The sequence below is a fragment of the Bidens hawaiensis genome, unplaced genomic scaffold (genome assembly GCF_021521415.1).
Source record: "Bidens hawaiensis isolate Kalapana, Puna unplaced genomic scaffold, B.hawaiensis_p1.1 tig00013866_1, whole genome shotgun sequence".
NCBI classification, from domain to species: domain Eukaryota; kingdom Viridiplantae; phylum Streptophyta; class Magnoliopsida; order Asterales; family Asteraceae; genus Bidens; species Bidens hawaiensis.
The window spans coordinates 69,814-83,187 of NW_027492186.1; positions in this window are offsets into that span (position 1 = coordinate 69,814).

Consider the following 13,374-nt stretch of genomic DNA (forward strand, 5'->3'; position numbering starts at 1 on the left):
TAGCCTACTTATCCTTCCATCTTTATTATTTTACTATTTTTTCTATTAACTCAAGGAAACTTTTCCATCTTAAATAAATAATATATTAATTATTTATTCTTAGAAATTTCGGGATGTTACTGGTCTAGCCAACCGGAGCCGAAGCCGGTGACGGTGCCGAAGTCTCAAACGACACGGGCCTTCAGTTCAAGCCAAAAGACAACCTGTAAACACAAAAAAAATAACAATTGGGGGAGTCGATGGCGTCGCGTGATCCATACAATGAATGGATGGAGGATGAGGAAATAGCCCTCACAAAAAGCTTGGATCGCCATTTCGGAGGGATCCCGACGTTGGTAAGTTTTTTAATATTATGTATTTATATAACTTTATTTAGTGTTTATTAAAACTTTATATTAATTGTGAAAAACAATTTTAATTTGTATGTAACTTTCAAGCCGTCGGAATTTTATTTCGTGAAGCTTCCGTACTTCATTTGATTACCTAAAAAGCATATTAAAATAACGGTCAACACAATGTGTTGGTGAGTTTCCCTTTATAACAAAAATAGTCCATATATATATATATATATATATATATATATATATATATATATATATATATATATATATATATATATATATATATAAATCGAAAACAACATCCATATAATGAACTTCCGTCATTATATCCGATATCATTTCATGTGTAATCGTCACTACACCCCGAATTATAACCATAATATCCGGTGTATAATGGTCTACCGCCATTATATCACCAATCCGTGTGTAATGATCTACCATCTAATCATCACAAAACAATAGACATTTCATTTCTTATACAAATTGAGTTGTTGTAAACTAGCTAAGAATACAACATTATGTATGACTATCATAGTTGATAACCCGATACATACAATACTCAAAATATTCCCACTTTTAACCCAACGCGATTGGAAGTGGGGGGCGTCACCCCAATAGATCTACTAATATTTATGTGCCCCTTTCTAGGGTTAACTAAACACACATATATAATTTACCATAAATTGCTATTTTGATTATATATGTTCATAAGATACCTTAATCGAGTTTTTCGGTTCCTAGTTCGTATTTTAGATTACCTTAACAACGTTACTAGTTAAGCTTGTTATTTTTATATATACAATTATCATTAAATATCTTTAAAAATCCAGATCTTTAACCTCTTTTCTAAGCTTCTAATGATTCCAAAATTTTACTTTTAAGAAAAGGTTTATATTCTATTTTAGAAGAATCTTATGTTTCATGATCCAAGTCTTTGTCTTTTCAACAATTATCATGTTTTAGCTATTAGATGATTCTATTCCTTTGTATCTAGTCATTTTTATATCATTTCCATCTTTATAAACCTTTTAATCAATCTTTCAATCAAAGGATCATGGGTTTTATAAGTTTTCTAAGTGTTGTTTTAACAAAGTTTCTTATTTTAGTAACTTTTAATGTTTGATAATTCTATCTAATTCAATCTTCCCACTTTGGTTAATTACACTTCTAAGTTTAACTCATTCAATCAGTTTGATAGGGTTTTCATGCATCCTAAGTGTTCTATCCAATTTGCCATTCAACAAAGTTACTATTTCGAGTAAGTGGTTTGCTAATTCAATCAATGTGTTAACTAATCTATCATTTAATCATGCATCATATCTTAGTTTAAAGTTGTTATTAATCTCATATTGAACACATTCATATCAATTATTCACATCAAAATCAAAAATTCAACTTTTCTTAAATTAAAGTTTCCCTATTTAGCAACTTTAACTATCTTTGTTATTCTTCAAGTTTCAACTGTTGACTCTAGCATATATCCTATCTTACTTTCAATTAAATCATTCCATAACACTTTTTGATTCAATAATCCATCCAAAACCCTTAATTAATCCAATATCCAAAAATCCCCAATTTTTCACTTGTTAATAAACTCTTGTTTTGTTTATCTTTAACAACAATTTTTCAATTATTCAAGTCCATATTAACAAGCTAATGATCAACAATCAATCCATATCCATTCTAATACTGAATCCTAACATCAAGTTCATTCAAATTTTTATCAACACTTAAGAGATTCAACAACACTTATGATCAAACTTAGCAATCAATGTATGATTCTTAAGATGAACATATGTATGTGTAAATGGGTTTGATCTTCCCTCTTACACATACATATATACATACGGTCCACACATACATACATCACCATCCATATTTTCAAACTTTCAAGCTTCAATCAAACTCAAGAACAACTAATCTTATGCATTTCAATCTAGTAATCAACCTTAATTTAAAGCTTACTTGTTGTTCTTGGTGATTTGAAAGATGAGAATGGTAGTGCTATGGTTGCAATGATAATGTTCTTCCTTCTTAATCTCTTCCTAGTTTTCTTGATCTTATTCTTGATTTAAACCTCCATGATTTCTTGATTATGATTATGTATGTGTGTGTTTAATATTTGAATTTTGAGTGTGTGTGTGTGTGTATGTGTGTGTTTGGCTGTGGGTTTTAAGAAGAGAAAGGGAGGGATAGTGTGGTGAAGTGTTGGACAAGTGGGTGATGGAGGTTAAGCCAACACATGAGGCTAATGATTAAGGTAAGGAGAAGTGGAGGGGGTGAGGTGGTCGGTTTTTAAAAAAACAAGGGGTGGGATGGTTTTGGGTTGGGTTGGTTAATGGGTATTTAAACAATAATCTTAAGTTTCCGTTTTAACGTCTAACGAATTTTAGTTAATCAAACGAATCCCGTTTCTAATAATTTTTGTCAGACTTTGAACGAAATTGAATTCTAGATAATACAAGCCTAATAAACTAATTTTTGGTATTAGTTGACGTTGGGTCCTTACCGGATCGTCCACCGACACTTGGTCACTTATTTTGCAATTTTTGTGATTCGAGCCTTCTAAAATTAAGTTTATTCATTGTCTCGACTACTTTAATAAGTATTTTAATTTTTCGAGATAATTTAGCCCCTTTAAGGATTTATTTACTTTTTGACTCATTACCCGAGGTTATTCCACGTCAGGCTCGTTACGTGGAGATTTTTGCACTTTTTGTTGACTTTGAAACGTCTATATCACTAATAAAGAAGATTTTTCTCATAATGACTAAATTTTATTGCTAATCGAGATTATATTAGTCAAAATTTTTGGCAGATGTCACATTCTTCCTTCCTTTAAGAAATTTCGTCCCGAAATTCAAGAAGTGGTACTAGGTTCGGATTCTATAGAGAATAGGGGGGTACTTTCGCTTCATCTGATCTTGCCGTCTCAAAGTGAATTCAGGACCAAGCCTTGAATTCCAACGTACTTTAACCAACTCGATTCGGTTTCTCCTAAGCTTCTGAATGATCTTATTCATCACTTATGCATGTTCTTTTATGAATTGAAACACGGTGTTCATACGGACTTTGATAATAGGAATGATTGGTAATTCGTCAGATAGACATTTCCTTAGATTAAATACGTGGAACGTGTCACTTATCCTACTGACTATTGGAGGTAATTCGAGCCTACACACAATTGGACCAGCTAGATTGATTTCGAAGAGTCCAATATAATGAAGCTTCAACTTCCCTCTAGCTTAGCTTAGTAATGTGATGATTGACGAATTTTATTTCCGTATAAGACTCCCAATGGAGGAATTGTAACGCTTGAAGATAATTTCTTAAAGAAAATAAGCCAATGGTAGGCGAGTATTTCATAGATTATTGGAGAGTTAACCCGATCCTTGACATAGAAAGCCCTATTAGAGTTCAAATGCACCTGTAAATTCACAATTATGTTCTAGAACCATAGTTGTCAATTTACCTTTCAAGATTACTTTAGCATTCTTTCCATCAGGAATCAATCATTTTCTCCATCTTATCTTTTTCCTAATGGGTAGAGAATGAACTAATCATTGTGATATTACCTAGAGAGTGTCGTGCTTACTTAGGTGTTTGTGGGAATTCGTTTATGAAATCTATAATGAATTGAGCATTTAGACTTATGCGTTCGTCTGATAATAATTCACATAAATCTTCATATCGAGGTATCTAAACTCTATTCAATTAGTTTTAGATTTTTCTTTCTTCAAGGCTTTGCCTTGTACTTTTCCTATCTGAGTTGTAAGACTTGTTTGTAACGTTAATCCCAACATTCATATATGTAAAGGCTTTTCTTTTCTTTTCAATCATTAGCTACAATATTCATTTTACCTGTGTGATAACGAATATCACAATTGTAATCATTGAGTAATCCTACTTCAATGGGCTGCCCCATTTTGAGTTTCATTTGATCTACAACACATAGAAAAACCCTTATGGTTGGTGTATACTTCGTTCTATAAAGGGGTTTCTTCAACTCTTAAGAGGAAAAACGTCAACTCCTAGCTCAAAATTATAGTCGTATAATGCTTCTTGTGCAAATTGAGTTATTATGGTGCATAGACTATCATCTTTTGTCTTTTGGCATAAGTATGCATACAAGACCTAAGCGCAAAACAGCGTAATCACTACAAATCTATGTGCTCCTTCTTGAGGGGCAAGATAGTGTGTTACAAAATTTTTGCTTAATGATTCAGAAGCTTCCTCTTATCTTATTGTTTCAGGCATATTTCTTATCCTTTGGGTTAATGTCGTCAAAGGTCAAGCTAATCTTAACTACGCATTTTCAATAATTCCCAGTAAGGCCTAAAAATTGTCGTACTTCGGTAGGAGACCTTGGTGTCTCCAAATCCTCAATTGCTTCAATCTTTACATGTATACCTTTCTTACTGATTATGTGTCCAACACAATGAATTTCCCAAATCCATAAATCTTACTTAGAGAATTTCTACATTTAACTATTCTCAAAAAGTCTTGTTCATGAATTTTAATGGTTTGTGAATAAATGTGCTTATGTTATCCAAGTAGGATTTGCATATCCTATTCAAGAAATTCAGGAACATTACGATTATTTGTCAATTTAGCCAGTATGACTTACAAACTTATAATGGTAATATCGTGTTTCTAAATGTCTTTAGAAGGTCTTATTCTATTTATATCTAGTTGGTAAGTCGGTATTTGGGTATAGATCAAGTCCACCTCGAAACTAATCAAATAGATCATCAATTCTCGATAATGGGCGTCGAAGTTTAATGGTCAGTTTGTTCAGTTCCAGTTCTTAGAGTTGTTTGAATAGATTTTGTTTTTCTAATGAAGGCAATTTGTACGTAGATCTAGATATCGGCGCGTCATCTTGTACAAGATCAGATCTATACTTGATTTGTCTTGACGGGAATTATCTAGGTAAATCTATGGGGAAAATTTCTACATAATCTTGAATTGTATGCATATCTCAAGGTGTAGGGTATTCTTCATGCAATAGCTTGCGTGTCTTAGTAACAATCATCATTTTGGTATCATACTGATCACCATGGATTGCTAGGGTTTCACCATTGACGAGTGGTAAACATACTAGCCTTTCTGAACCACGATCTCAGCATGATTTTCAGATAATTAGCCTATGTCTATATCGAGGTTGTCTAATTTAATAGGTATATAAATCATTACAAAGGTTATGGGTTTCTATCGAAGGGTTAAAGTCACTCATGACTATAGCGGTTCTCCAAAAATAAACTTAATAAATACCTTTTATCTAAATTTATTGGTCTTCTAGCAAGAGATAACCCTAATCGTTTAGAGATCAAACCTAACTCGGCTCTGGTATAGATAAGTGTAAGAACATAATGATTATTCAGTGATAACTAAGTGAATCCTTACGAGCTTCCATAGATCTTTCTCTAGCATTCTAATTTTTGAACTTGGAACAATCCTTTTTGGGTGTGTCGCTCATTTATCAAAACAACATTGGGTTTGCTTATTGCTAGCTACTGAATTCCGTGTATAGCATTGGGTTTGCTTATCGCTATCTATCGAATTTCTTGTTTACCTAATGTTCAACTTAATGTATAATATTGGGTTATAAAAACTCTTGGAGTCATCATAGACACTTTCAATCTTACTCTTCCTAGTGGATTTTAAATAGTAGTTCCATTGCTAGTGACTTTATTTGCACTACGTCCTTGATTGTTGCTTCAATGTAGCATTAATATATTGTGTGGTGTGTTGAGCTAGTTTTTCAGAGTATGTTGATAATTTAGATCTTCTAACGGCAGGTGTCTGCCTTATTTTGGGTATTTTACTATAATTTACGAATAGCAGAAATAGACAAAGATCATTATTAATTATTGAAGGCGTGTGAATAAATATAGGAAATATTCACAACCACATAATAATCAATAAATCAGCCCAAAAGATCATCGTGATAATGAAAAATTATCGTACTTGTTTAGAGTTACTAAAATAACTACCAAATAGGTGTGAATACGTATCAGCACCAATCACATGTTTTCAAATTTTCCTTACCAGATTATCTAAGTTTTAGGATATCTAACTAGAGTAATAAGAGGGAGTTACTAGAAGTCTAAGTATTTCCTTAAATAGGTTCTAGGAATTAAAACAACAACAACATCAATAACGGAGTTACGCATCATGAATCTGGAAAGATGGGTTCGCATCCTCATCCTCTTATTAGCAACGATTTCAAACGGATCTAGCGTAGGAAGAAGAAATATGGCTTAAGGTTAGTGGGAACTAGGCTCTACGAGTGTGTGTGAATAATTTCTCTAAAAAGAATATTAAGATTCACAAAAAAGGCATTGTACAACAGAGGTCGTTGGGGGGCGGTCCTTCGACCTACTGTCGATATTGCGAATCTTAATAATAGTGTGTGAACTAGGCTTTTGGGACATGTTACATAATATGTAATAAGTAATCGCTAGTAAACAATATATATATATATATATATATATATATATATATATATATATACATATTGATAAAACTGTAAACTTTAAACAACTTTATTTATTTATAATCATTGAATTGATTATACCTTTGCTTCGCGAGGAGGGAAAATCGTGTGTTTGAATATACGGGTTATGGTTTAGAAATATTTACCAAAATTTCAAATTCACTATAACCATTGGCTCTAATATCAACTTCTGTCACACCCTGAGAATCTTAATTTAAACAGCGGAAGACTTTGACCAAATCTTTCGAGTGGTGACAGACGATGTTTCAGCCAATCACATTTAACAATAGATTTCTAATAAAAGTTGAATATTTAACCATCAGAGTTATTATACGTGTCATATTACATGATTTTTATTCAAATTACAAGTTCAACATAAAGTCAACATTTTTCATCCAAACACACGTCACCATTTTCTCGCGCTCTTCGCGAAGCTTCCGTACTTCATTTAATTACCTGAAAAGCATATTAAAATAACGGTCAACACAATGTGTTGGTGAGTTTCCCTTTATAACAAAAATAGTCCACACACACACACAGACACATATATATATATATATATATATATGAATCGAAAACAACATCCATATAATGAACTTGCGTCATTATATTCGATATCAATTCGTGTGTAATCGTCCCTTCACCGCCGAATTATATCCATAATATCCAGTGTATAATGGTCTACCGCCATTATATCACCAATCCGTGTGTAATGATCTACCGTCATTACATCATAAAACAATAGGCATTTCATTTCTTAAACAATTGAGTAGTTGTAAACTAGCTAAGAATACAACATTACGTATGACTATCATAATTGATAACCCGATACATACAATACTCAAAATATTCCCACTTTTAACCCAACGCGATTGGAAGTGGGGGGCGTCACCCCAATAGATCTACTAATATTTATGTGCCCCTTTCTAGGGTTAACTGTTATTTAGACAACTAGACTCATCCCGCATTATACACCAATTTGTAAAATAAAATGTCTTTATAAAACAACAACGAAAACAATATGTAATAAAGAATATGTCTTTCCCCCAAAACAAAATTAAATATCGATTTAAAACAAGTCCAGTTAAAAAACGAGGGGTTTGATAGAGAAACTCACGGTTTTGTAGCTTTTCGTTTTCCAAAAATCCCGTGTCCTATATTAGAACACATTTCGTTAATAAAAACTTAAATTTAGTTTTTATACAAAACTCCTTTTATTTTATAAGTCTTACTCTAGTATTCACATAAACACATAAGCACATAAGCGAGTACACATAGTTCGGTTTTCCGTTAACTATTATTTAATTAATTAAATTAATTAATAAACAATTTAAAATATATTAAAATATTTTAAGTTTCAGTTGCAGGAAATTTTTAAGAAAATATTAATCTTCTATTTTTCACAAAACTTGTCGATTTTGTCGGTTTTATGTTTAAAATGAACCGTTTCGGTTTTTCGTTTAAAGTGTAACTTATAAATCATGAAAAATACTTTCTACATATATATTAATCAAATTTTGTAAGTTAATTTGTGAAAATATATTATTTTTCATTTTTGTTAATATTTTCTTAAATTATCAACTTTTAACGTTTTCGTGTCGGTTTTCGCGACACGAACCGTTTAGGACTAAGTTTTATCATCTTGTCCTTTTCCCATATATTATATTATGTTATATATGAGTATTTTATAACTTTAGGGGCTGTTCTAAAACAGTCCCTAAGAGTTGTGTCGGTTTTGTTTAAAAAGCCGATATTTCGACCGTTTAAGTTACCGACAAGTCAGATAAATTACACAAGTCTATACTAATCATCCTATGAACTAAACACACATACATAATTTTCCATAAATTGCAGTTTTGACTATATATGTTCATAAGATACCTTAATCGAGTTTTTCGGTTCCTAGTTCGTATTTTAGATTACCTTAACAATGTTACTAGTTAAGCTTGCTATTTTTATATATACAATTATCATTAAATATCTTTAAAAATCCAGATCTTTAACCTCTTTTCTAAGCTTCTAATGATTCCCAAATATTACTTTTAGGAAAAGGTTTCTATTCGATTTTAGAAGAATCTTATGTTTCATGAACCAAGTCTTTGTCTTTTCAACAATTATCATGTTTTAGCTTTTAGATGATTCAATTCCTTTGTATCTAGTCATTTTTATGTCATTTCCATCTTTATAAGCCTTTTAATCAATCTTTCAAATCAAAGGATCATGGGTTTTATAAGTTTTCTAAGTGTTGTTTTAACAAAGTTTCTTATTTTAGTAACTTTTAATGTTTGATAATTCTATCTAATTCAATCTTCCCACTTTGATTAATTACACTTCTAATTAGTTTGGTAGGGTTTTCATGCATCCTAAGTGTTCTATCCAATTGCCATTCAACAAAGTTACTACTTATAGTAAGTTGTTTGCTAATTCAATCAATGTGTTAACTAATCTATCATTTAATCATGCATCCTATCTTAGTTCAAAGTTGTTATTAATCTCATATTGAACACATTCATATCAATTATTCACATCAAAATCAAAAATTCAACTTTTCTTAAATTAAAGTTTCCCTATTTAGCAACTTTAACTATCTTTGTTATTCTTCAAGTTTCAACTGTTGACTCTAGCATATATCCTATCTTACTTTCAATTAAATCATTCCATAACACTTTTTGATTCAATAATCCATCCAAAACCCTTAATTAATCCAATATCCAAAAATCCCCAATTTTTCACTTGTTAATAAACTCTTGTTTTGTTTATCTTTAACAATAAATTTTCAATTATTCAAGTCCATATTAAAAAGCTAATGATCAACAATCAATCCAAATCCATTTAATACTGAATCCTAACATCAAGTTCATTCAAATTTTTATCAACAATTAAGAGATTCAACAACACTTATGATCAAACTTAGCAATCAATGTATGATTCTTAAGATGAACATATGTATGTGTAAATGGGTTTGATCTTCCCTCTTACACATGCATATATACATACGGTCCACACATACATACATCACCATCCATATTTTCAAACTTTCAAGCTTTAATCAAACTCAAGAACAACTAATCTTATGCATTTCAATCTAGTAATCAACCTTAATTTAAAGCTTACTTGTTGTTCTTGGTGATTTGAAAGATGAGAATGGTGGTGTTATGTGACATCCCACATCGGTTGGGAAAGAGAACTAAGCCTTCTTTATAAGGAGGTTGATACCTTCCCTATCATAACGCGTTTTGGGCGCTTAATGGTAGTAGATGAGAGGAGAATTTCACAGTTAAGCGTGCTCAGGTGGGAGAAGTAGGAGGATGAGTGACCACCTGAGCAACCAAAATCAAATCCGTGAGGCGATGGTGGTACATCCCAGCCAAAGCGGACAATATTATGGTGCGGTGGTAGTTGGGATGTTACATGTTATGGGTGTAATGATAATGTTCTTCCTTCTTAATCTCTTCCTAGATTTCTTGATCTTATTCTTGATTTAAACCTCCATGATTTCTTGATTATGATTATGTATGTGTGTGTTTAATATTTGAATTTTGAGTGTGTATATGTGTTTGTGTGTATGTGTGTGTGTTTGGCCATGGGTTTTAAGAAGAGAAAGAGAGGGATAGTATGGTGAAGTGTTGGACAAGTGGGTGATGGATGTTAAGCCAACACATGAGGCTAATGATTAAGGTAATCATTGGGGATGTGAGGTGGTGTTTTGTTATTGGGAGAAGGATAGGTGGAGGGGGCGGGGGTGAGGTGGCCGGTATTGAGAAAACAAGAGGATGGGATGGTTTTGGGTTGGGTTGGTTAATGGATATCTAAACAATAATCTTAAGTTTCCGTTTTAACGTCTAATGAATTTTAGCTAATCAAACGAATCCCGTTTCTAATATTTTTTGTCAGACTTTGAACGAAATTGGATTCTAGATAATACAAGCCTAAGAAACTAATTTTTGGAATTAGTTGACGTTGGGTCCTTACCGGATCGTCCACCGACACCTGGTTACTTATTTTGCAATTTTGTGATTCAAGCCTTCTAAAATTAAGTTTATACATTGTCTCGACTACTTTAATAAGTATTTTAATTTTTTGAGATCATTTAGCCCCTTTAAGGATTTATTTACTTTTTGACTCGTTACCCAAGGTTATTCCACATCAGGCTCGTTACATAGTGATTTTTGCACTTTTTGTTGACTTTGAAACGTCTATATCACTAATAAAGAAGATTTTTCTCATAATGACGAAATTTTATTGCTAATCGAGATTATATTAGTGGAAATTTTTGGCAGATGTCACACCAACAACACCCTCCGATACTCGTAACCTTAACAACGTTGATGAACATGATGTAGTTAATTTATACGACGACGCCGTACATGAGTTGGCTCGATCCCACGGGAGAGGAAGAAAAAATAATACGAAAAAAGGGGATGGTTCGTCGTCGTCACGATTCAATTTGGAGGCCAGCGAAGAAGTCGAATGTCTAAACGAGGTGTTCGGGCGTTTCGAAACCCATACCGTGGAACGTAATGCTACCATGAAAGAAACCAACAAACACCACGAAAAGCTTGTCGATGTGTTGGAATTGCGACATATGAGTAAAGATTACGAATCCCTCAAAGCGGCCGGGTGAGATGAAGAGGCCGCATTATTGCAACAACGACGAGTTCAAAAAATGCACGAATATTATGGATATTAGTTTTATGTTTTTTTTGTATTTATTTTTTAATTTTAATGTATTTTTGTTTAATTATATTATTTAATGGGTTTTTATTTTTTTAATTTATTTATAAAAAGTAAACAATAAAAAAAAGAATATGACGTGGCAACAAGAGGCTACAACACTAGAGGTGCACAAATAAGGTATTAGAAAAACTCGGGTTCGGGTATGGAACCGGGTTTGGGTATGATCGGGTATTGAAAAATCGGGTATTAGCAATACCCTGGTTGGGTTCGGGTTCGAGTATTGCCTCTAAAAACCATACCTTATGTATCGGGTTCGATTCAGGTATAGAACCGGGTATTTGATTACCCTATTTCCGGGTATTTAAAAAACTATATTTTTGGGTTTTTTCGGGTTTTTTTCCGGGTCTTTTTCGGGTATAGATTGGAATTTTTTAGGGGTTGCACTTTTTAAGGGTATTTTTCGTGTATTTTCCAGTTATTTTCGGGTAATTTCGGGTATAGATCGGGTATTTGAAAATATCGGTTTCGGGTATGAAACCGGTTTGGGTTTTCGAATATTACTGGGTACAAATCGAGTCTGGTTCAGGTACGGGTTTTAGTACTAAAATTCATACCCTATCCGTACCCTAGGGTAGGGTTGGGTACGGGTTAGGATATGCAAAACCCGGTTCCAGATTTTTTTCTTGAGTCCGGTTCCAAATTCATGTTTTTATGCACCTCTATACAACACTAATACACCTCTAAAATAAATCACCTTTACTATGCATAGCTTTAAGAAATATGTTTGGTCAAATAAGTCATTTGGGTCACTTCCCAATATAAATTAGGTGGAAATAAATTCACACATATAATAGATTTATTATTAATTAATTAATATAAAGATGTGGGTCAAGTTATTCTACAAATGGTAACAAAAATGAGAAGTGTGAGAAGCCATAAATAATTGACATGTGTCAAATGGGGACCGAAAGAAAAAGGGTATAGAGGTAATTGTACACATTTTCTCTCTACACATGCAAGGCACATGGTAATACCCCCAACATCTTAGAACGTTTATAACTTTTTCGTATGACATTTTTTTTTAAAAAAATATCATCATAATAACAAGCGTTTTTTTATCTTTAAAATAAGTATGATTTTTGTTATATAAAATTTAAAACAAAAATCACGTCATTGTGTCTTTTCGCACACCATTGTGTCTTTTCGCTTATCATTACGTCTTTTTTCGTCATTGTGTCTTTTCGCACATCATTGTGTCTTTTCGCACACCATTGTGTCTTTTTTCGTCATTGTGTCTTTTCGCTTATCATTGTGTCTTTTTTCGTCATTGTGTCTTTTTTCGCACACCATTGTGTCTTTTCGCACACCATTGCGTCTTTTTTCGTCATTGTGTCTTTACGCACACCATTGTGTCTTTTCGCTTATCATTGTGTCTTTTTTCGTCATTGTATCTTTTCGCACACCATTGTGTCTTTTCACACACCATTGTGTCTTTTCGCTTATCATTGTGTCTTTTCGCACACCATTATGTCTTTTCGCTTATCATTGTGTCTTTTTCGTCATTGTGTCTTTTTTCGCACACCATTGTGTCTTTTTTCGTCATTGTGTCTTTTCGCACACCATTGTGTCTTTTCGCTTATTATTGTGTCTTTTTTCGTCATTGTGTCTTTCGCACACCATTGTGTCTTTTCGCTTATCATTGTGTCTTTTTCGTCATTGTGTCTTTTCGCACACCATTGTGTCTTTTTATCTAATACATAAAACACAATGCTTAATACATGTTACACAATAACTTAAAACGTAAAACACAATGACCTAAAACGTAAGACACAATGGTGAATACGTATAACACAATGA